The sequence below is a fragment of the Balaenoptera physalus genome (assembly GCF_965194825.1).
Source record: "Balaenoptera physalus genome assembly, chromosome: 18".
In the NCBI taxonomy this organism is placed as follows: domain Eukaryota; kingdom Metazoa; phylum Chordata; class Mammalia; order Artiodactyla; family Balaenopteridae; genus Balaenoptera; species Balaenoptera physalus.
Window position 1 is genome coordinate 38,186,138 of NC_138899.1, and position 23,003 is coordinate 38,209,140.

Below are 23,003 nucleotides of genomic sequence, written 5' to 3' on the forward strand. Positions count from 1 at the left end.
TTTGTATCCATTCCACCAGTCTATGTCTTTTGGTTGGAATATTTAATTCATTTACGTTTAAGGTAGTTATCAATATGTATGTTCCTATTACCATTCTATTAACTGATTTGGGTTTTTTATTGTAGGTCTTTTCTTTCCTTTGTGTTTCCTGCCTAGAGAAGTTCCTTTAGCATTTGTTGTAAAGCTGGTTTGGCGGTGCTGAATTCTCTTAGCTTTTGCTTTTCTTTTTTTTTTTTTTTTAAAGTATTTGTTTATTTATTTATTTATGGCTGTGTTGGGTCTTCGTTTCTGTGCGAGGGCTTTCTCTAGTTGCGGCAAGCGGGGGCCACTCTTCATCGCTGTGCGCGGGCCTCTCACTATCGCGGCCTCTCTTGTCGTGGAGCACAGGCTCCAGACGCGCAGGCTCAGCAATTGTGGCTCACGGGCCCAGCCGCTCCGCGGCACGTGGGATCCTCCCAGACCAGGGCTCGAACCCGTGTCCCCTGCACTGGCAGGCAGACTCTCAACCACTGCACCACCAGGGAAGCCCAGCTTTTGCTTTTCTGTAGAGTTTTTAATTTCTCTGTTGAATCTGGATGAGATCCTTTCTGGGTAGAGTATTCTTGGTTGTAGGTTTTTCCCTTTCATCACTTTAAATATGCCCTGCCACTCCCTTCTGGCTTGCAGAGTTTCTGCTGAATGATCAGCTGTTAACCTTATGGGGATTCCCTTGTGTTATTTGTGTGTTTTTGCTTGCTGCTTTTAATATTTTTTCTTTGTATTTAAATTTTGGTAGTTTGATTAATATGTGCCTTGGCATGTTCTCCTTGGATTTAGCCTGTATGGGACTCTCTGTGCTTCCTGGACTTGATTGACTATTTCCTTTCCCATATTAGATTAGTTTTCAACTATAATCTCTTCAAAAGTTTTCTGAGACTCTTTCTTTTTCTCTTCTTCTTCTGGGACACCTATAATTCGAATGTTGGTGTGTTTAATGTTGCCCCAGAGGTCTCTGAGACTGTTTTCAATTCTTTTCATTCTTTTTTCTTTATTCTGCTCTGCGGTAGTTGTTTCCACTATTTTATCTTCCAGGTCACTTAACCGTTCTTCTGCCTCAGTTATTTTGCTATTGATTCCTTCTAGAGAATATTTAATTTCATTTATTGTGTTGTTCATCATTGTTTGTTTGCTCTTTAGTTCTTCTAGTTCCTTGTTAAACATTTCTTGTATTTTCTCCATTCTATTTTCAAGACTTTGGATCATCTTTACTAACATTATTCTGAATTCTTTTTCTGGTAGACTACCTATTTCTTGTTCATTTATTTAGTCTGGTCGGTTTCTACCCTGCTCCTTCATCTGCTGTGCATTTCTCTGTCTTCTCATTTTGCTTAACTTATTGAGTTTGCAGTCTCCTTTTCCCAGGCTGCAGGTTCGTAGTTCCTGTTGTTTTTCGTGTCTGCCCCCAGTGGGTAAGGTTGGTTCAATGAGTTGTGTAGGCTTCCTGGTATAGGGGACTGGTGACTGTGTTCTGGTGGATGAGGCTGGATCTTGTCTTTCTGGTGGGCAGGACCACGTCTGATGTTGTGTTTTGGGGTGTCTGTGAACTTATTATGATTTTAGGCAGCCTTTTGCTAATTGGTAGATTTGTGTTCCTGTTTTGCTAGTTGTTTGGCATGGCGTGTCCAGCACTAGAGCTTGCTGGTCATTGAGTGGAGCTGGATCTTAGCATTGAGTCAGAGATCTCTGGGAGAGTCTTTGCCAATTGATATTACATGGGGTTGGGTGGTCTCTGGTGGTCCAATATCCTGAACTTGGCTCTCTCACCTCAGAGGCTCAGGCCTGGCACCCGGCCAGAACACCAAGACCCTGTCACTCACACAGCTCAGAAGAAAAGGGAGAAATTAAAGAAAGAAAGAAAAAATAAAATTAAATAATTAAAATAAAAAATTTAAAAAATATTATTAAAATAAAGATGGTAATAAAAAAAAGAGAAGAGAGTAATCAAACCAATAAACAAATCCACCAATGATAACAAGCACTAAGAACTAAACTAAGATAAACATAAAAATCAGAAACTAGTCAGTCACATACAGCACATCCCAAGTCTATAGTTGCTCCCGCAGTCCACCACCTCAATTTTGGGATGATTCGTTGTCTATTCAGGTATTCCACAGATGCAGGGTACTTCAAGTTGATTGTGGAGATTTAATCCACTGCTCCTGAGGCTGCACTGAGATATTTCCCTTTCTCTTCTTTGTTCACACAGCTCCTGAGGTTCAGCTTTTGTTTTGGACCCCGCCTTTGCATGTAGGTCACCCTCTGACGTCTGTTCTTCACCCAGGCAGAAAGGGGTTAAAGGAGCAGCTGATTAGGGAGCTCTGGCTCACTCAGGCCGTGGGGCGGGAGGAGTATGGAATGTGGGGTGAGACTGCAGTGGCAGAGGCCAGTGTGACATTGAAACAGCCTGGGGTGTGCCGTGTGTTCTCCTGGGGAAGTTGTCCCTGGATCACGGGACCCTGGCAGTGGCGGGCTGCACAGGCTCCCAGGAGGCGTGGTGTGGATAGTGACCTGTGCTTGCACACAGGTTTCTTGGTGGCTGCAGCAGCAGCAGCATTAGCGTTTCATGCTCATCTCTGGTGTCCACGCTGATAGCCGTGGCTCGTACCTGTCTCTGAAGCTCATTTAGGTGGTGCTCTGTATCTTCTCTCCTCACACACATGGAAACAATGGTCTCTTGTCTCTTAGGCAGACTATTTCCCGGACTCCCTCCCAGCTAGCTGTGGCTCACTAGCCCTCTTCAGGCTATGTTTATGCAGCCAACCCCAGTCCTCTCCCTGGGATCTGACCTCTGAAGCCCGAGCCTCAGCTCCCAGTCCCCACCTGCCTGGTGGGTGAGAAAAGAAGCCTCTCAGGTTGGTGAGTGCTGGTCGGCACCAATCCTCTGTGCAGGAATCTCTCTGCTTTGCCCTCTGCACCACTGTTGCTGTGCTCTCCTCAGTGGCTCTGAAGCTGCCCCCCACCCACCCACCATCTCCACCAGTGAAGGGGCTTCCTAGTACGTAGAAACTTTTCCTCTTTCACAGCTCCCTCCCAGAGGTGCAGGTTCCATCCTTATTCTTTTGTCTCTGTTTTTCCTTTTTTCTTTTGCCCTACCCAGGTACGTGGGAGTTTCTTGCCTTTTGGGAAGCCTGATGTCTTCTGCCAGCGTTCAGTAGGAGTTCTGTAGGAGTTGTTCCACATGTACATGTATTTCTGATGTATTTGTGGGGAGGAAGGTGATCTCCACATCTTACTCCTCCACCATCTTGAAGGTCTTCTGGATTTTATCATCTTTAAAAAGCATTGCCAGTTTGATAGCAAAATAATGATATAATATTCTGTTTACCTTGTGAATAGTGCCTAGGACATAGTGAGACTCCAAAAATGTTGGCTGTTGCTCTGTTATATTATTGTTAATACAGAATTTTTCCTTTCCCCACTAATCTCAATATCCACTTCATAATATACTAAATTCATATACATACCAAGATCTGAACTTTCTGTTTTGGTTCTTAATTTGTACCCCTTCTCTCATAATCTGTACATATATGATCAAAAGAAATCCTCTAAAATATTCTTGACTTAACCCATTGGAATTACTCTGGCAATAAAAATTTTAAGCAAAAAAGAAAAAAATGGGATATGGGTGGGGAAACATAGGAACAGACAGGTTTTTAATCATACTTCCTAAAACACAACTGCTGTCACAACTTAACCTTAGTTATTAGTCATTTCTTCTGTCTGTCTTATATAAACAAAATAATTCAAAGCATCAACTGTCTCTACTGTATTGACCAATATAAATTTACTGTAGGAATAAGACAAATTATCCATTGTTAAAATACTGTTACATAACAAACCATCCCAACAGAGTGGCTTAAAACAAAAATCCTTTATTATCTTTCTTGTGTCTATGAATGAGAAGAGTAGTTGTGATGATTTGGGCCATTTCTGGGTAGAGCTCAGCTGGGTTTGTTCATTCCTTTGAGGTAGGTTGGCAGCGGATGATTGTTGGCTGCTAGAATTGCCTTGGCTGGGACACTGGGTTCTCTTCCATGTATCCTTCACGTTCCTACAGGATTCTAGCCATATTCTCATGGGTGAGGCAGGCATTCAAGAGGAAGCAAGCCCAGTCACGAAATGGGAAGCAAGAAGACACACACATATACTTCTAAAGCCTATGCTTGTGTCATTCTTGCCATTAATATCCAGTTGGCCAAAGAAAGTCACATGTTGAACCTAGAATAAGAGTGGAAGGGCACTGAAAGTTACAGTACTAGGATACAGGCTACAGGGAGACCTTTATGGACACAATTAATGCCACACAGTAAAAAATCCTGAAGGTTACTGTGAATTGTATGAATTTTCAGAGGTACCTGTGTTCCAGCATACTCAATTATTAAGGCCCTTAATCAATGCAAAAGGATGAATGGTACTTAGAGTCATTTTGTATGTTATGATTATAAAAGTATTAAATAATTATAAAAATTGAAGAATTTCTGATAAATCAAATCATGTTAAAATCTTATAAATATTTTAATAATTTTGCTTTAACTATACATGCATGTGATTACATGTTAAAAACAAAACTGAGAATATACTGTATATATATATCATGTTTATACTGTTTATATGCATATAATGTGTTTATATGATTATGCATACATATACAATGTAATATATCATATAAATATATACATGAACACACACATGTACATGTGCACACACATCCAGACACCCTCCACATACATGTATATTCTCCTTATCATAAACATTTCTCCACATAATTAAAGATTATTGAAACTCTCCTTTAATTCAACACCACATTTGTTAAATTGTTTATTGTTGGGATCTTATAATGAATCTGTATTATTCTTTCTAATACATAGATATTTTACAGTCCTAAATTTTTTTCCAGAAGATATCTTAGAAGTTGAATTATTGGATCAAAAATATAGATGTTAATAAAGTTCTTAACATATGATCCTCTATTGTCCATGAGAATGCTCTTACAATTTACCCTTCTAGTAAGAGTATCTGAAAAATACAGACTTCCCTTCACTCACACTGAAGCAAGGTAATTTGATTTGTCAATGCAAAAGTTAAAGAGTTTTTTTTTTTTATTGTTGCAGAGTAAAATCTTTAACAGTTGTATAATTTTGTCAAATTATTTAACCTTCCTATCCTTCAGTTTCCTCACATGAAAAATTGGTGTGACTCCACAGAGAAGATGGTGAGGAATAAAAACAGTGAGAATTATTAATTTCAGATCATATTTTCAGGCGCACAGCAAGTGCTCAAAGGGGTTTGGTATTTTTTATTGTTGACAGTACATATGCTGATTTTTATCTGTTATGAAGTGGGCAGTCAAGTATTTTAAATACTTTTCTATTAAGGTATTTCTCACTTTCTTATCAACATATTAGAGCTCATTATACTAAGTATATAAATTCATTGTCATATGCATAACAATGATTTTTCCAGTTTAACACTTACCTTGTTCACAGTGTAATTAGGTGCAGATATTTTTAAAATTTTTGTGTGTCCAAATATATTATTCTTTTTTTCTTATCTGAGTTTTATTATTATTCTTATTATTATTTTAGGAAGGTGATTTCTTTTTTTAGTTTTTATTTTATATTAGAATATAGTTGATTTACAATGTTGTGTTAGTTTCAAGTGTACAGCAAAGTGATTCAGTTAAACATATACATATATCTATGCTTTATCAGATACTTTTCCCATGTAGATTTTTACAGAATATTGAGTAGAGTTCCCTGTGCTACACAGTTGGTGCTTGTTGATTATCTATTTTATATATAGTGGTGTGTGTATAATAATCGCAAACTCCTAATTTCTCCCTCCCCCTCTACTTTTCCCCTTTGGTAACCTTAAGTTTGTTTTCTATGTCTGTGAGTCTGTTTCTGTTTTGTAAATAAGTCCATTTGTATCATTTTTTTTTTACATACCTCATATGTGATATCATATGATATTTGTCTTTCTCTGTCTGACTTACTTCACTTAGTCTGGTAATCTCTAGGTCCATCCATGTTTCTGCAATGACAATATTTCATTCCTTTTTATGGCTAAATAATGTTCCATTATATATATGTACTACATTTTCCATATCCATTTCTCTGTTGATGGACATTTAGGTTGGTTCCATGTCCTAGCTATTGTAAATAGTGCTGCAATGCATATTGGGGTGCATGTATCTTTTCGAGTTATGGCTATTTCCAGATACATGCCCAGGAGTGGGATTGATAGATCATATGGTAGCTCTCTTTTCAGTTTTTTAAGGAACCCCCATACTGCTCTCCATAGTGGCTGTATCAATTTACATTCCCATCAACAGTGTAGGAGGGTTCCCTTTTTTCCACACCCTCTCCAGCATTTATTGTTTGTAGAATTTTTGATGATCGCCATTCTGACTGGTGTGACTTGATAACTCTTTGTAGTTTTGATTCACATTTCTCTAATAGTTAGTGATGTTGAGCATCTTTTCATGTGCTTTTGGCCATGTGTATGTCTTCTTTGGAGAAATATCTATTTAGATGTGCCACCCATTTTTGACTGGGTTATTTGTTTTTTTGATATTGAGTTGCAAGAGCTGTTTGTATATTATGGAGATTGATCCCTTGTTGGTCATATTGCTGGCAAATATTTTCTACCATTTTGTAGATTGTCTTTTCATTTCGTTTATGTTTTCCTTTGCTGTGCAAAAAACTTTTAAATTTAATTAGGACCAATTTGTTTATTTTTGTTTTTATTTTCATTACTCTAGGAGGTGGATCCAAAAATATATTGCTGCGATTTATGTCAAAGAGTGTTCTGCCTATGTTTTCCTTTAAGAGTTTTATAGTATCCAGCCTTGCATTTAGGTCTTTAATCCATTTTGAGTTTATTTTTGTGTATGGTGTTAGAGAATGTTCTAATTTCATTCTTTTACATGTAGCTGTCCAGTTTTCCCAGCACGACTTATTAAAGAGACTGTCTTTTCTCCATGGTATAGTCTTGAGTTCTCTGTCAAAGATTAATTGACCATAGGTGCATGAGTTTATTTCTGGGCTTTCTATCCTGTTCCTTTGATCTATATTTCTGTTTTTGCTCCAGCGTCTTGATTACTGTAGCTTTGTAGTATAGCCTGAAGTCAAGAAGCCTGATTCCTCCAGCTCCATTTTTCTTTCTCAAGATTGCTTTGGCTATACTGGGTCTTTTGTATTTCCATACAGACAACATTTTTTTGTTGTTCTAGATCTGTGAAAAGTACCATTGATAATTTGATAGGGATTGCTTTGTATCTGTAGATTGCCTTGGGTAGTATAGTCATTTTGACAATATTTATTTTTCCAATTCAAAAACATGGTATATCTTTCCATCTGTTTGTGTCACCTTTGATTTCTTTCATCAGCATTTTACAGTTTTCTGAGTACCTCCTTAGGTAGGTTTATTCCTATGTATTTTTTTTTTTTGATGCAATGGTATATAAGGTTGTATCCTTAATTTCTCTTTCTAATCTTTTATTGTTAGTGTATAGAAATGCAACAGATTTCTGTGTATTAATGTTGTATCTTGCAACTTTACTGAATTCATTGATGAGCTCTAGTATTTTATGGTAACCTCTTTAGGATTTTCTATGTGTAGTATCATGTCATCTGCAAACAGTGACAGTTTTACTTCTTTTCCAATTTGTATTCCTTTTATTTCTTTTTCTTCTCTGATTGCCATGGCTGGGACTTCCAAAACTATGTTGAATAAAAGTGGTGAGAGTGGACATCCTCGTCTTTTTCCTGATCCTAGAGGAAATCCTTTCAGCTTTTCAATGTTGAGTATGATGTTAGCTGTGGGTTTGTCGTACATGGCTGTTACTGTGTTGAGGTAGGTTCCCTCTACGCCCACTTTCTGGAGAGTTTTTATCATAAATCGGTGTTGAATTTTGTCAGAAACTTTTTCTGCATCTATTGAGATGTCCATATGACTTTTATTCTTCCATTTGTTAATGTGGTGTATCACACAGATTGATTTCTGGATACTGAAATATCCTTGCCTCCCTGGGATAAATCCCACTTAAGCATGGCATATGATCCTTTTAATGTATATATGTGAGATTCATATATATTTTTATTTTTATTATTATCATAGGACATTTTTATATTATGCTTTTAAATTAATATATCTGGATTTTAGTGTACCATAGTGGTATCATTTATGTACTAACCCTCATAGAGCTGTTGGGTAACATACCAAATTATTCCTTGTAATAAGTTTAATACAGTGAGAGGCCAAAAATCAGTTCTCAATGTATGTTTGCTATAAGTCAGTGTACATTAACTATAGATTTATTAATTTTAGATGTAGATTAAGCCCTTACTCATCCCAAATATTTCTTGCATTTCCCACAGAATTTTTAGAAAATGGCTACACTAGAAAACTCAAATATATATATATATATATAGGTTAGATTGACAACAAATAAGTCAGTAGAATCTGTGAAACAAGTTATTCAAACTTGGGCTATTCACAGGCCTTAACCTGTGGGCTGTGTCCTATAAAAACAGCTGATCCTTTCAGTGAAATACTGGAAAAACAGAATGAATAGGGAAACCATGGACTTTTTACTTTTGAGGAAAAAAAGTGATAAACAGTCATTTGCATACTATTTACCTGAGTCATATGGTGCTTCAGCTTCTCAAGACCTTGTCATATTGTCATGTAAAATGTCCATGGAAACATATCAATAGTACCAAATGGTACAGATATAGGGCTTAATGGGGAAAAACACCATAGCAGAGAACACTTAATCAATCACCCACACTGTCATTATCCTATGGTTTAGGCTGAGCACAGGTGCTCTATGAATGCCATAACCAAGTTCCAGTAGAAAGGCATCTCATCTACATAACGCTCTCTATATTTTTAGTTTGGGAGGAGTAGATATTATCCATGTAACTGTGTAAAATGAAAACTGCCTTGTCTGATAACTGTCCTTGTTAAAAAAATGGAACAATTGGGAGTTCAGTAATTAGTACTAACCTATTCTTCTGTTGAACTAATTCAGACCTGCTGAGCCAAATCTTGGCTGAACCATGAAAAGAAGGATGATGAACATTCAGGGCCATCCTTTGGACATACTGATGAATACATGCATTGCAACCCATATATTTGGCTTCTTCAGAAATCAATGTTATACACAGCAAGAATGTTCTCTATCCATAAAGCATGCCAAAATTGTACAATTGAAATAATACCACAGTCAGGAGAAGAAGAAGAACTTGATCTTTTCACATAAGATACTAAAGAAATGGTGCTATTCAGTATGGTTTCCAAGTATAATAACTCTGGCTGGCCCATGAAGGCCAGTGGTGCTTGGAGCTTTCTGTGGATGGCAGAGTCCTGGATAAGAAATTAAGCACCATTATACTTATGGTACTGACCCCTTAATTTTGAGTGTGTTGTTATTTTGTATTTTGCTTTCTATATTGCCAAAGCAATATACAAAAGCAACCGCAATTGGTATTTTGTTTTGGATATTGCCAATGCTTTATTTCTTACAGCTCTCCAGAAAGAAAACAAAAATAAGATTCTTTCTGGAGAGCTGTGAGAAATAAAGCATTAGCAATATCCAAAACAAAATAATGCAGATTCTCTGCATTTGGTTTGGTATGCCAACAACCTGGCTTCAGGGGGTTGAATAAACTCTAGTACAATGTGAACTAATTGTAGATGTATGGACATTTTGTTGATCGTAAACTGCTGACCCTACAGCCACCAACTACAAATAAACTGACCTAAGACCAATTGGTCTATTTGAAAATTGGGAATAGCACATTCTACAACTGGAATTTGCTACTTCCTTTTTAGCAAATAACCAGACACATATCTAAATTTGAATGGAATCCCTTAGACAAGTAGTTTTAAATACAGTTAAGAAAGTGATAAATTAAATTTTACTGTGGAGTATCTGAGCTTTTTTTTGTGCCTATGAAACTGCAAATATTAGCTGTCAATCTCACAGGTGACTAGAACTTTTGTCAGCAAGATTCACCTGGTATTGTCCAGTTTGGGCCTGTGGACTCCAGGGCTTCCTACCTATCTTGAATAGCTACTAACTGGTCTGTTACAGGATCTTAATGGAGACGTATTGTCTCATTAAAAAAAAGCCATGGGGGGGTGGTCTGGGCAAGATGGCGGAAGAGTAAGACGCGGAGATCACCTTCCTTCCCACAGATACATCAGAAATAATCTAAACGTGGAACTGCTCCTACAGAACACCCACTGAACGCTGGCAGAAGATGTCAGACCTCCCAAAAGGCAAGAAACTCCCCCACGTACTAGGGTAGGGTAAAAGAAAAAAGAAATAACAGAGACAAAAGAATAGGAACGGGACCTGCACCAGTGGGAGGGAGCCATGAAGGTGGAAAGGTTTCCACATACTAGGAAGCCCCTTCGCGTGTGGAGACTGCGGGTGGCAGAGGGGGGAAGCTTCAGAGCCACAGAGGAGAGCACAGCCACAGGGGTGCGGAGGGAAAGCGGAGAGATTCCTGCACAGAGGCTCGGCGCCGAGCAGCACTCACCAGCCCGAGAGGCTTGCCTGCTCACCCGCCGGGGCAGGCGGGGGCTGGGAGATGAGGCTCGGGCTTCAGCTGGATCGCAGGGAGAGGACTGGGGTTGGCGGCGTGAACACAGCCTGAAAGGGTAGCGCACCACAGCTAGCCAGGAGGGAGTCCGGGAAAAAGTCTGCAGCTGCCGAGGAGGCAAGAAACTTTTTCTTGCCTCTTTGTTTTGCGGTTCGCAAGGAGAGGGGATTCAGAGCGCCGCCTAAATGAGCTCCAGAGACAGGCGCGAGCCGTGGCTATCAGCGCGGACCCCTGAGATGGGCATGAGATGCTAAGGCTGCTGCTGCCACCACCAAAAAGCCTGTGTGCGAGCACAGGTCACTATCCACACCGTCCCTCCCGGGAGCCTGTGCAGCCCACCACTGCCAGGCTCCCATGATCCAGGGACAACTTCCCCAGGCGAACGCGTGGTGCGTCTCAGGCTGCTGCAACGTCACGCTGGCCTCTGCCACCGCAGGCTCGCCCCCCATCCGTACCCTTCCCTCTCCCCCGCCTGAGTGAGCCAGAGACACCGAAGCAGCTGCTCCTTTAACCCAGTCCTGTGTGAGCGAAGAACAGATGCCCTCAGGCGACCTACAAGCAGAGACTGGTCCAAATCCAAAGCTGAACCCCGGGAGCTGTACGAACGAAGAAGAGAAAGGGAAATCTCTCCCAGCAGCCTCAGAAGCAGCGGATTAAAGCTCCACAAACAACTTGATGTACCTGCATCTGTTGAATACCTGAATACACAACGAATCATCCCAAATTCAGGAGGTAGACTATGGGAGCACGATACATTAATTTTTCCCCTTTTCCTTTTTTTGTGAGTATATATGTGTATGCTTCTGGGTGAGATTTTGTCTGTATAGCTTTGCTTTCAACATCTGTCCTAGGGTTCGGTCCGTCCGTTTTTTTTTTTTTTTTTTTTAACTTAAAAAATTTTTTTCTTAATAAATTATTTCTGAATAATTTTGTCCTTAGTTTTCATTTTAAAAAATTAAAAAAATTTTTCTTAATAAGTTTTTTATTTTTTATTTTAAAAAAAATTAAAAGAAAATGTAATAATATTTTTCTTATTTTTTATTATAAAAAATTAATAAATTTAGTTTAAAAATCTTAAACATATTTTTCTTAATAAATTTTTTCTTAATAATTTTTTTTCTTATTTTACATTATAATAACTTTATTTTATTTTATTTTATTTATCCTCTTTATTTCTACTTTTTCTCCCTTTTATTCTGAGCCATGTGGATGAAAGGCTCTTGGTGCTCCAGCCAGGCATCAGAGCTGTGCCTCTGAGGTGGGAGAGCCAACTTCAGGACACTGGTCCACAAGAGACCTCCCAGCTCCACGTACTAACAAATGGCGAAAATCTCTCAGAGATCTCCATCTCAACATCAAGACCCAGCTTCACTCAACGACCAGCAAGCTACAGTGCTGGACACCCTATGCCAAACAACTAGCAAGACAGGAACACAGCCCCATCCATTAGCAGAGAGGCTGCCTAAAATCATAATAAGGCCACAGACACGCCAAAACACACCACCAGACGTGGATGTGCCCACCAGAAAGACAAGATCCAGCCTCATCCACCAGAACACAGGCACTAGTCTGCTCCACCAGGAAACCTACACAACCCACTGAACCAACCTTAGCCACTGGGGACAGATACCAAAAACAACAGGAACTACGAACCTGCAGCCTGTGTAAAGGAGACCCCAAACACTGTAAGATAAGCAAAATGAGAAGACAGAAAAGCACACAGCAGATGAAGGAGCAGGGTCAAAACACACCGGACCTAACAAGTGAAGAGGAAATAAGCAGTCTACCTGAAAAAGAATTCAGAATAATGATAGTAAAGATGATCCAAAATCTTGGAAATAGAATAGACAAAATGCAAGAAACATTTAACAAGGACGTAGAAGAACTAAAGAGGAACCAAGCAACGATGAAAAACACAATAAATGAAATAAAAAATACTCTAGAAGGGATCAACTGTAAATAACTGAGGCAGAAGAACGGGTAAGTGACCTGGAAGATAAAATAGTGGAAATAACTACTGCAGAGCAGAATAAAGAAAAAAGAATGAAAAGAACTGAGGACAGTCTCAGAGACCTCTGGGACAACATTAAACGCACCAACATTCGGATTACAGGGGTCCCAGAAGAAGAAGAGAAAAAGATAGGTACTGAGAAAATATTTGAAGAGATTATAGTTGAAAACTTCCTTAATATGGGAAAGGAAATAGTTATTCAAGTCCTGGAAGCACAGAGAGTCCCATACAGGATAAATCCAAGGAGAAACACTCCAAGAAACATATTAATCAAACTATCACAAATTAAATATAAAGAAAACATATTAAAAGCAGCAAGGGAAAAACAACAAATAACACACAAGGGAATCTCCATAAGGTTAACAGCTGATCTTTCAGCAGAAACTCTGCAAGCCAGAAGGGAGTGGCAGGATATACTTAAAGTGATGAAGGAGAAAAACCTACAGCCAAGATTACTCTACCCAGCAAGGATCTCATTCAGATTTGATGGAGAAATTAAAACCTTTACAGACAAGCAAAAGCTGAGAGAGTTCAGCACCACCAAACCAGCTTTACAACAAATGCTAAAGGAACTTCTCTAGGCAAGAAACACAAGAGAAGGAAAAGGCCTACAATAATAAACCCAAAACATTTCAGAAAATGGGAATAGGAACATACATATCGATAATTACCTTAAATGTAAATGGATTAAATGCTCCCACCAAAAGACACAGACTGGCTGAATGGATACAAAAATAAGACCCATATATATGCTGTCTACAACAGACCCACTTCAGATCTAGGGACACATACAGACTGAAAGTGATGGGATGGAAAAGGAAACTCCATGCAAATGGAAATAAAAAGAAAGCTGGAATAGCAATTCTCATATCAGACAAGATAGACTTTAAAATAAAGACTATTACAAGAGACAAAGAAGGACACTATATAATGATGAAGGGATCCATCCAAGAAGAAGGTATAACAATTGTAAATATTTATGCACCCAACATAGGAGCACGTAAATACATAACGCAAATACTAACAGCCATAAAAGGGGAAATCAACAGTAACACAATAATAGTAGGGGACTTTAACACCCAACTTTCACCAATGGACAGATCATCCAAAATGAAAATAAATAAGGAAACACAAGCTTTAAATGATACATTAAACAAGATGGACTTAATTGATATTTATAGGACATTCCACCCAAAAACAACAGAATACACATATTTCTCAAGTGCTCATGGAACATTCTCTAGGATAGATCATATCTTGGGTCACAAATCAAGCCTTGGTAAATTTAAGAAAATTGAAATCGTATCAAGTATCTTTTCTGACCACAACGCTATGAGACTAGATATCAATTACAGGAAAAGTTCTGTAAAAATTACAAACACATAGAGGCTACACAGTACACTACTTAATAACGAAGTGATCACTGAAGAAATCAAGGGGGAAATCAAAAACTACCTAGAAACAAATGACAATGGAGACACGACGACCCAAAACCTATGGGATGCAGCAAAAGCAGTTCTAAGAGGGAAGTTCATAGCAATACAAGCTTACCTCAAGAAACAGGAAACATCTCGAATAAACAACCTAACCTTGCACCTAAAGCAATTAGAGAAAGAAGAACAGAAAAACCCCAAAGCTAGCAGAAGGAAAGAAATCATAAAGATCAGATCAGAAATAAATGAAAAAGAAATGAAGGAGACAATAGCAAAGATCAATAAAACTAAACGCTGGTTCTTTGAGAAGATTAAAAAAAATTGATAAACCATTAGCCAGACTCATCAAGAGGAAAAGGGTGAATTCTCAAATCAATAGAATTAGAAATGAAAAAGGAGAAGTAACCACTGATTCTGCAGAAATACAAACGATCATGAGAGATTACTACAAGCAACTCTATGCCAATAAAATGGACAACCTGGAAGAAATGGACAAATTCTTAGAAATGCACAACCTGCCGAGAATGAACCAGGAAGAAATAGAAAATATAAACACACCAATCACAAGCACTGAAATTGAAACTGTGATTAAAAATCTTCCAACAAACAAAAGCCCAGGACCAGATTGCTTCACAGGCGAATTCTATCAAACATTTAGAGAAGAGATAACTCCTATCCTTCTCAAAATCTTCCAAAATATAGCAGAGGGAGGAACACTCCCTAACTCATTCTATGAGGCCACCATCACCCTGCTACCAAAACCAAACAAAGATGTCACAAAGAAAGAATACTACAGGCCAATATCACTGATGAACATAGATGCAGAAATCCTCAACAAAATACTAGCAAACAGACTCCAACAGCACATTAAAAGGATCATACACCATGATCAAGTGGGGTTTATTCCAGAAATGCAAGGATTCTTCAATATACGCAAATCAATCAACGTGATACATCATATTAACAAATTGAAGGAGAAAAACCATATGATCATCTCAATAGATGCAGAGAACACTTTTGACAAAATTCAACACCCATTTATGATAAAAGCCCTGCAGAAAGTAGGCATAGAGGGAACTTTCCTCAACATAATAAAGGCCATATATGACAAACCCACAGCCAACATTGTCCTTAATGGTGAAAAACTGAAACCATTTCCACTAAGATCAGGAACAAGACAAGGTTGACAACTCTCACCACTATTATACAACATAGTTTTGGAAGAGTTAGCCACAGCAATCAGAGAAGAAAAAGAAATAAAAAGAATCCAAATCGGAAAAGAAGAAATAAAGCTGTCACTTTTTGCAAATGACATGATACTATACATAGAGAATCCTAAAGATGCTACCAGAAAACTACTAGAGCTAATCAATGAATTTGCTAAAGTAGCAGGATATAAAATTAATGCACAGAAGTCTCTTGCATTCCTATACACTAATGATGAAAAATCTGAAAGTGAAATTAAGAAAACACTCCCATTTACCATTGCAATGAAAAGAATAAAATATCTAGGAATAAACTTACCTAAGGAGACAAGAGACCTGTATGCAGAAAATTATAAGATACTGATGAAAGAAATTAAAGATGATACAAATAGATGGAGAGATATACCATGTTCTTGGATTGGAAGAATCAACATCGTGAAAATGACTCTACTACCCAAAGCAATCTACAGATTCAATGCAATCCCTATCAAACTACCACTGGCATTTTTCACAGAACTAGAACAAAAAATTTCACAAGTTGTATGGAAACACAAAAGACCCCGAATAGCCAAAGCAATCTTGAGAACGAAAAATGGAACTGGAGGAATCAGGCTCCCTGACTTCAGACTATATTACAAAGCTACAGTAATCAAGACAGTTTGGTACTGCCACAAAAACAGAAACATAGATCAATGGAACAGGATAGAAAACCCAGAGATAAACCCGTGCACATATGGTCACCTTATCTTTGATAAAGGAGGCAAACATATACAGTGGAGAAAAGACAGCCTCTTCAATAAGTGGTCCTGAGAAAACTGGACAGGTACATGTAAAAGTATGAAATTAGAACACTCCCTAACACCATACACAAAAATAAACTCAAAATGGATTAAAGACCTAAATGTAAGGCCAGACACTATCAAACTCTTAGAGGAAAACATAGACAGAACACTCTATGACATAAATCACAGCAAGATCCTTTTTGACCCAACTCCTAGAGAAATGGAAATAAAAACACAAATAAACAAATGGGATCTAATGAAACTTCAAAGCTTTTGCACAGCAAAGGAAACCATAAACAATACCAAAAGACAACCCTCAGAATGGGAGAAAATATTTGCAAATGAAGCAACTGACAAAGGATTAATCTCCAAGATTTACAAGCAGCTCATGCAGCTCAGTAACATAAAAACAAACAACTCAATCCAAAAATGGGCAGAAGACCTAAATAGACATTTCTCCAAAGAAGATATACAGATTGCCAACAGACACATGAAAGAATGCTCAGCATCATTAATCATTAGAGAAATGCAAATCAAAACTACAATGAGATATCATCTCACACCAGTCAGAATGGTCATCATCAAAAAATCTAAAAGCAATAAATGCTGGAGAGGGTGTGGAGAAAAGGGAACACTCTTGCACTGTTGGTGGGAATGTAAATTGATACAGCCACTATGGAGAACAGTATGGAGGTTCCTTAAAAAACTAAAAATAGAACTACCATACGACCCAGCAATCCCACTACTGGGCATATACCCTGAGAAAACCATATTTCAAAAAGAGTCATTTACCAAAATGTTAATTGCAGCTCTATTTACAGTTGCCAGGACATGGAATCAACCTAAGTGTCCATCATCAGATGAATGGATAAAGAAGATGTGGCACGTATATACAATGGACTATTACTCAGCCATAAAAAGAAATGAAATGGAGGTATTTGTAGTGAGGTGGATTGAGTTAGAGTCTGCCATACAGAGTGAAGTAAGTCAGAAAGAGAAAAACAAATACAGTATGCTAACACATATATATGGAATCTAAGGAAAAATAAAAAAAAGGTCATGAAGAACCTAGTGGCAAAATGGGAATAAAGACACAGACCTACTAGAGAATGGACTTGAGGATATGGGGAGTGGGAAGGGTAAGATTTGCCAAAGTGAGAGAGTGGCATGGACATATATACACTTCCTCCATGGAACATAAATTCATCTGTTTTCAATTATTTTTGTGTTGCATATAATCTTACCCTCTTTGTTTTGGATGAACTCTCAAGTAACTGAGAGTCACTGGGCGTTCGGCTCACTCCAGGACTCGCTCGCTCTCCTTCTCTTTCTCTCTCTCTTTCGTTTCCCTCCCTCTCTCCCTCCATCATTCCCATCCCACCTACCTTGCACTGGCCTGAGAGGATGAATGGATAGTTCACATAACGTCAGTGAAAAAATTGCATAGTTCATGTTGCTCAGATGAAGAGCACCTGGGTAGACATGAATTCAGAGACTGCCTGTTTTTCTGGTAGTTCTGCAGGCCATTCTTCTGCTCTCAGATGTTGTTTATGATGATGAAACTGTGATTCCTAGATCTCTAAGAGCCTTTTCACTCCAGAAAAAGAAAAAAGAGTTGGGTTTATCCCTCATGGGGTGGGGGGGAGGGGTGTGTGTGTGTGTAATCCTCCACCACAGTAGATAACAGACATCAGTTAGTTTAGCATGAATAAGACTGATCATTGTAAGAGGATGGGGAATGAGGGGGTAAATGACTCTCTTTTCCTATTACATACCTGAATGAACTGCCACAAGTGGCCTTCCACAGCTGTTTCGAAACTGACTCATAAACTCGAAGTTGATAGATACATTGATTTGCCCCTAGCCTAGCATTTTGGATATCTTACTGATGTTGGGCTCTCAGATAAATTGTAGAAACTTCTCTGTCCTGTGATGGAAACTATTTTACAACCTGGTGATCAATTGCAACAGATAGAGATACATATGTGTACAGAGACCTCAAAGGTTACAGGATGAACAGATGAGAGATATACTTGGATATCCATATCCTCTCCCTTTTGGTGCCTGAGCAGGTCTGAATTTGTTAAACAAAAGAACAGGTTAGAACAGTCGCTAGGTTGCCAAGACCCTCTCTTTCTAAGAAAGTCACATTGCTAACCAAGGAGCTTTCAATGCTGCCTAGTCTGCTTATGCCTATATTCAGCCTCCCAGGCCATTAAATCTGTAGCATCACTTTGATTGTGGTTCTTCATTAGAATATAGGTCATGCTGTATACAGACTATCAGTGCCCATCATAAGTTTTAGGATATTAAATGTTCAAGGCATAGTGTGTACTCCATTACTTATATTTTAAATTTTTTTCTAATAAATCCTGCTTTGTATTTTTTCTGTGTAGTTCTAATGGTTTAAGTTCTAAACCCTTGCATGACATCCACTCAGCCATTGTTTCTTATGGGAGTGATAGCAATGCCTGAGACAAAATATATTTGGGTCCTGAGACCCTAAATTTGCCTTTTTCTAGCCTCACTGACAGAATTGTTATGAGATTGTTTTAATTTGTAAGGAATGCCCCTTTTTACTAGGGAAGAAAGCACAGTGTCATTGTGAATGAATAAATCAATACTGGGGAATTTTCGGGATTTTTTTCTGTTCCATATGAGCTACATTCAGGGGTTTAAGTGGAATTTTCTTCTATAGAAAGATTTTACCACTGCTATTCATCCTAAGTGAGAAACAACGAAAGGATTTTTGTGTTTGGGGTGAAGGTGACATCACATCATCTCTGAGGAATGGAGGCTCTACACTTTGAGGCTCAAAGATTGCTGAAGTGCTCCCATGGATAGAAGGTAAGTTCCTCCTCCCCCTGCTATACTGATGTTCATTCTGGAGTAGATGGCAATGCCATGCATTTTCCCCCACTGGTAGGCAATTTGGTAGCATCATTGGAATTGGGTCCATTCGCTTTGAAAAGTAGTTGTTTTCTAAAACACCTTATATGTGTGGCACAATTAAAGAGACCTTCCCTTTAAAGAGTAATGCCAATCCATGGTTTGGAGTAGGGGCCTCACCATTTGTTACCAATTAAGACAGTTGATCCCAGCAGAACAGAGATTTGGTGGGATCATCAACAGATGAAATCACAAGAAGTGGTCAGCAGAGAAGCATAAATTGACAAAGACGAATGGCTGACTAAGTGGTGACCAATAGCCAAGACAGACTTATGAAATATGGTAATATTCCTCCCGGCTAAGGGATGAAAATCAGTAGCTCTCCAGCAAGCTCCATAACATAAGGTGGTGCTGATGACAACCATGTAGTGTATGTACTCTTACTGCTGTTTACTTAATGGGTCCCAAGGTGTTCCACAGGTAGTCAAGGCTTCTGAGAGAGGGATGCCCTCCTCCAGCACTGTGGCATCTGGCATGGAACTAAGAACAGGGAAGGTTGCCACTGCCCCCTTAGCAGGGCGTATATGACAGAGGGCACAAGTTTGTCTGCATTTTAGAATAAGGAGGACTCGGTAGCTGTGTCAAGCTTTCTGGATTCTTTCTCTATTGCCCGAGGTATAATGGGAAACTGGCTATGGAAGATCAAGATCTCAAGGGATCAAAGCCTTTAACAGTGTCTATTTCCAGGACAGCATGGCATGTGGCTAGAAATTATTGCTCTAAGGGCATATAGCATGGTGCCAATGAGGACAGTAACTTGCATCAAAAGGCCAGGGACAGTTTCTAGCGACCATGAATGATCCAGAGACTCCGGGAGGCTTGAGAGGAGGTTACTAAAGCCTCTAGTTTACTAAAGTAAAGTAATCTCTGAGCAATACTAATAGTAATGCTTTTTGAATTTCAATTTGGACAGATTCTAGATCCTTTTGTAATAGGATACCCCATTCAAGGTGAGTCATTTTACAAGTAATAGCATAAATGGCCTAAGTAAAATTTTAAAGTAAGGAATAGACTGCTTCCAGAACACAAAAAGACATGAAAGATGTCAGGCTTGTTGTTAATGTTGTGTGTGCTAAGAGGGTCAATAGCTGTCTCTTGCTAGTGTCAGGAATGGAACAACCCTCATTCTACCAAATAGCTTTTAGGAATTTAACCAAGATGGCACGGACCTGCAGTGTGTGTGAATCAATGGCCAGTCCCCTTTTTGGAAAATTATATGTAAGTATTCTGTGTCTTGAATAAATGTCAAATGTATCCCTTCTATGTAGAATGTTATCAATGTGATGTCATACCTTTGCTTCTGGTAAAAAGTTGTATCAGATTAAGACCGTGCCTAAAAAGACAGTGTATGATGACAAGGCAGTTGAAGTACCCCGTGAGTAGCCAGGTAAAGTTTTACTGTGACCTTTGGAGGTATGGTTAAAACTTTACCTAAGAGGCTGTTTAAATAGTAACTGTACAAAAAATTTTAGACAACTCTATAATCTCGAAATATCTACCAGTGGTTTATTGAATGGAGTCGTTTATTTTTTGGTGGTTTGGTGGTTATTAGATAGACTTCAGGAATTCCTCTCTACCATGCTTATAAGATTGTTTTTTTCTTCTAGAGAGCCTCAAATTAGTATAATCAGTGTTTAGGGCTTTCCCATGGCATAAGTAGAATAACTCTTTTGGATGTGCCACAGCAGTGCCATGAGTGATTTTTCAGATAGCCATGAAAATCAAGATAATTTCTGGTGATAGAAGAATAGGCAGAAGCAGCAGCAAAGGCAATGCAGAAGTCTTAGTGAGCCATTTGTTTTTAGGAGTGTGACCTCTGTATGCCAGATAGTAGCTGCTCTTCCTGCACATGAGTGATCACTCAATGAACATGCATTATTGCATAAGTATCTGCCTTTCCTTAGAGCACTCTACAGAACAGAGTCTAATGCCTGGTTGACATACACAACTAACAGTCACAGGGAAGAGTTGTTTCCATGAACCTAGCTAGCCTCAGCCACTGTTCATTCTGGGAACAACACATAGAGTTCAATCTGAAAAACAGAGATAGGTCTAGGGCAAAACATATGAACCTGAGCCACTTTAAAGAGGCCCCTAAATTCATACTCCTCTTTCTAAATGCCAATTCTTAAAACTTACAACACATAGGTTAGTTAAGACAGAGACTGGGTAAAACTCCAGAAAATATAGCACAAAGCAGCACAGCCCAAAGTGCAAGGTAACCACTAAGCAGTAGCTCAAGGAATATACTGTCAGCAGGCAGCAGAACCAGTTAGCAACATGGAGAAAAACAAGAAAAAACCCTTGTATGTAGCAGTGGTCATTGTTAGACATCCTTCTCACAGCACCAGTTGTTGTGAACACTCTACAGATTCAAAATGGACCTCCACCCAACTGGTTTCTGTTGAGAATGATGATGCCACACACACACCAAAAGATGTGAAAAGGTTAATTACTAACATAATGACACTTTGTAGGGAGAACAGAGTAGATCCCAAACAGGTACAAAAATAGTTTGAGAGAGCACAGTAAGAAAACTGGCTTGGGGTTTTACAGTGACTGGGGGTAGGACAGGAGTGAGAATTTCCCAAAGGCAGAGACTCATGGTTTGAATTCTCAGTGCTGCTAAAAGAAGAAACACCCTAATTTTCTTATCAGCTTGTCCAGCTGAGGGCAGAAAGGAAAAAAGGAGGAGTGAAGCCTAAAAGCTATCAGTATCAACATCAATAAATGGAGTCATACTCCTTCTTAACTCACATATTCAACTATCCCCCATCCATCTCCTTCTACATGGTGATCACTGATATTTTTTCTGTCTCTATAGTTTTGCTTCTTCCAGAATATCATATTGTTAGAATCTTACAGTTTGTAGCCTTTCCAAATGAGCTTCTTTCATTTAGTGATACACATTTAAGTTTCCTCCATGTTTTTTTCCTAGCTTGGGAGCTCATTTTATTTTATTGCTGAATAGCTAGATCTCTTGTGTTGATGTACCACAGTTTGTTTATCCATTAACCTACTGAAGGACATTTTGTTTCCAATATTTGGTAATTATTAGTGAAGCTTGTATAAACACTTGTGTGCATGGTTTTGTGTGGACATAAGCTTTTAATTCAGTTGGGTGAATATCTAAGAGCACAAATCCCAGACTACATGTTAAGATTATATCTACCTTTGTGAGAACCTGTCAAACTATCTTTCACAGTGGCTGTACCATTTTGCATTTGCATCAGTCATGTATGAGAATAAGATAATCAGTTTATATTCTCCCATTTTAATTAGCTTAAAATCATTCATAATTCTCTGTCATATAGACATTTTGAATCATTCTCCCCAATATCTACATTTGAATATATACCCTAGTAGTATGTAAATGTGCATTCTTTCAAAATCTAAACTTCTACTGGCATCTAAACACTCTGCTTTGGGAAATGATACACACTCATCAAGGACCATTATCAACATTGCATGGTGCAGAGGTTTCATATATTTATCATAAAAATAAATTATCTGAAATGGGTATGATTATGAAATAGAAACTTATAGAGATTTAATGAGTTGTTTAAAGCCATACAGCTAATAAGTGACGTTCAAACTCAAGGATATACAACTTCAGAGATGATGTTTTTTTCACCTCATCCTACAGCCTTTTCATATTAGTGATGAGTCACTTGTGTAGATTTGAAGAATGTTAAAGTGGATGAGAAATAAATTAAATGGGAAGTGTAACTACACGCACAGGTAAACTTGATGTGTGTCTGCATCAAGTGTGTTAACTTTACAACCACACCTGGAGCGAGTTTCTTTTCCTGGGTTTTGTCTGGGCTTCCTGTAAAGATCCTTCTTCATTCTCTGTTCCACTCCAGACAATAAGAAAGGATTATCTTTCTATGATACCCATATTTTATAAACAGCTATTTAGCCTTTACTTTGGAGAACAAATTTTACTGTAATATGGTAAAGATTTC

General features: G+C 38.5%; 1 long non-coding RNA gene across 1 annotated transcript in view; it reads left to right on the forward strand.

Annotated features, from left to right (window-relative positions):
- The first annotated feature begins 221 nt into the window (after positions 1 to 221).
- LOC309647496 overlaps positions 222 to 23,003 on the forward strand; it is a 138,632-nt gene continuing 115,850 nt past the window's right edge. Inside the window, exon 1 of the long non-coding RNA XR_014256086.1 lies at positions 222 to 7,781. This is a non-coding gene — a long non-coding RNA (uncharacterized lncRNA). The remainder of the gene's footprint in view (positions 7,782 to 23,003) is intronic.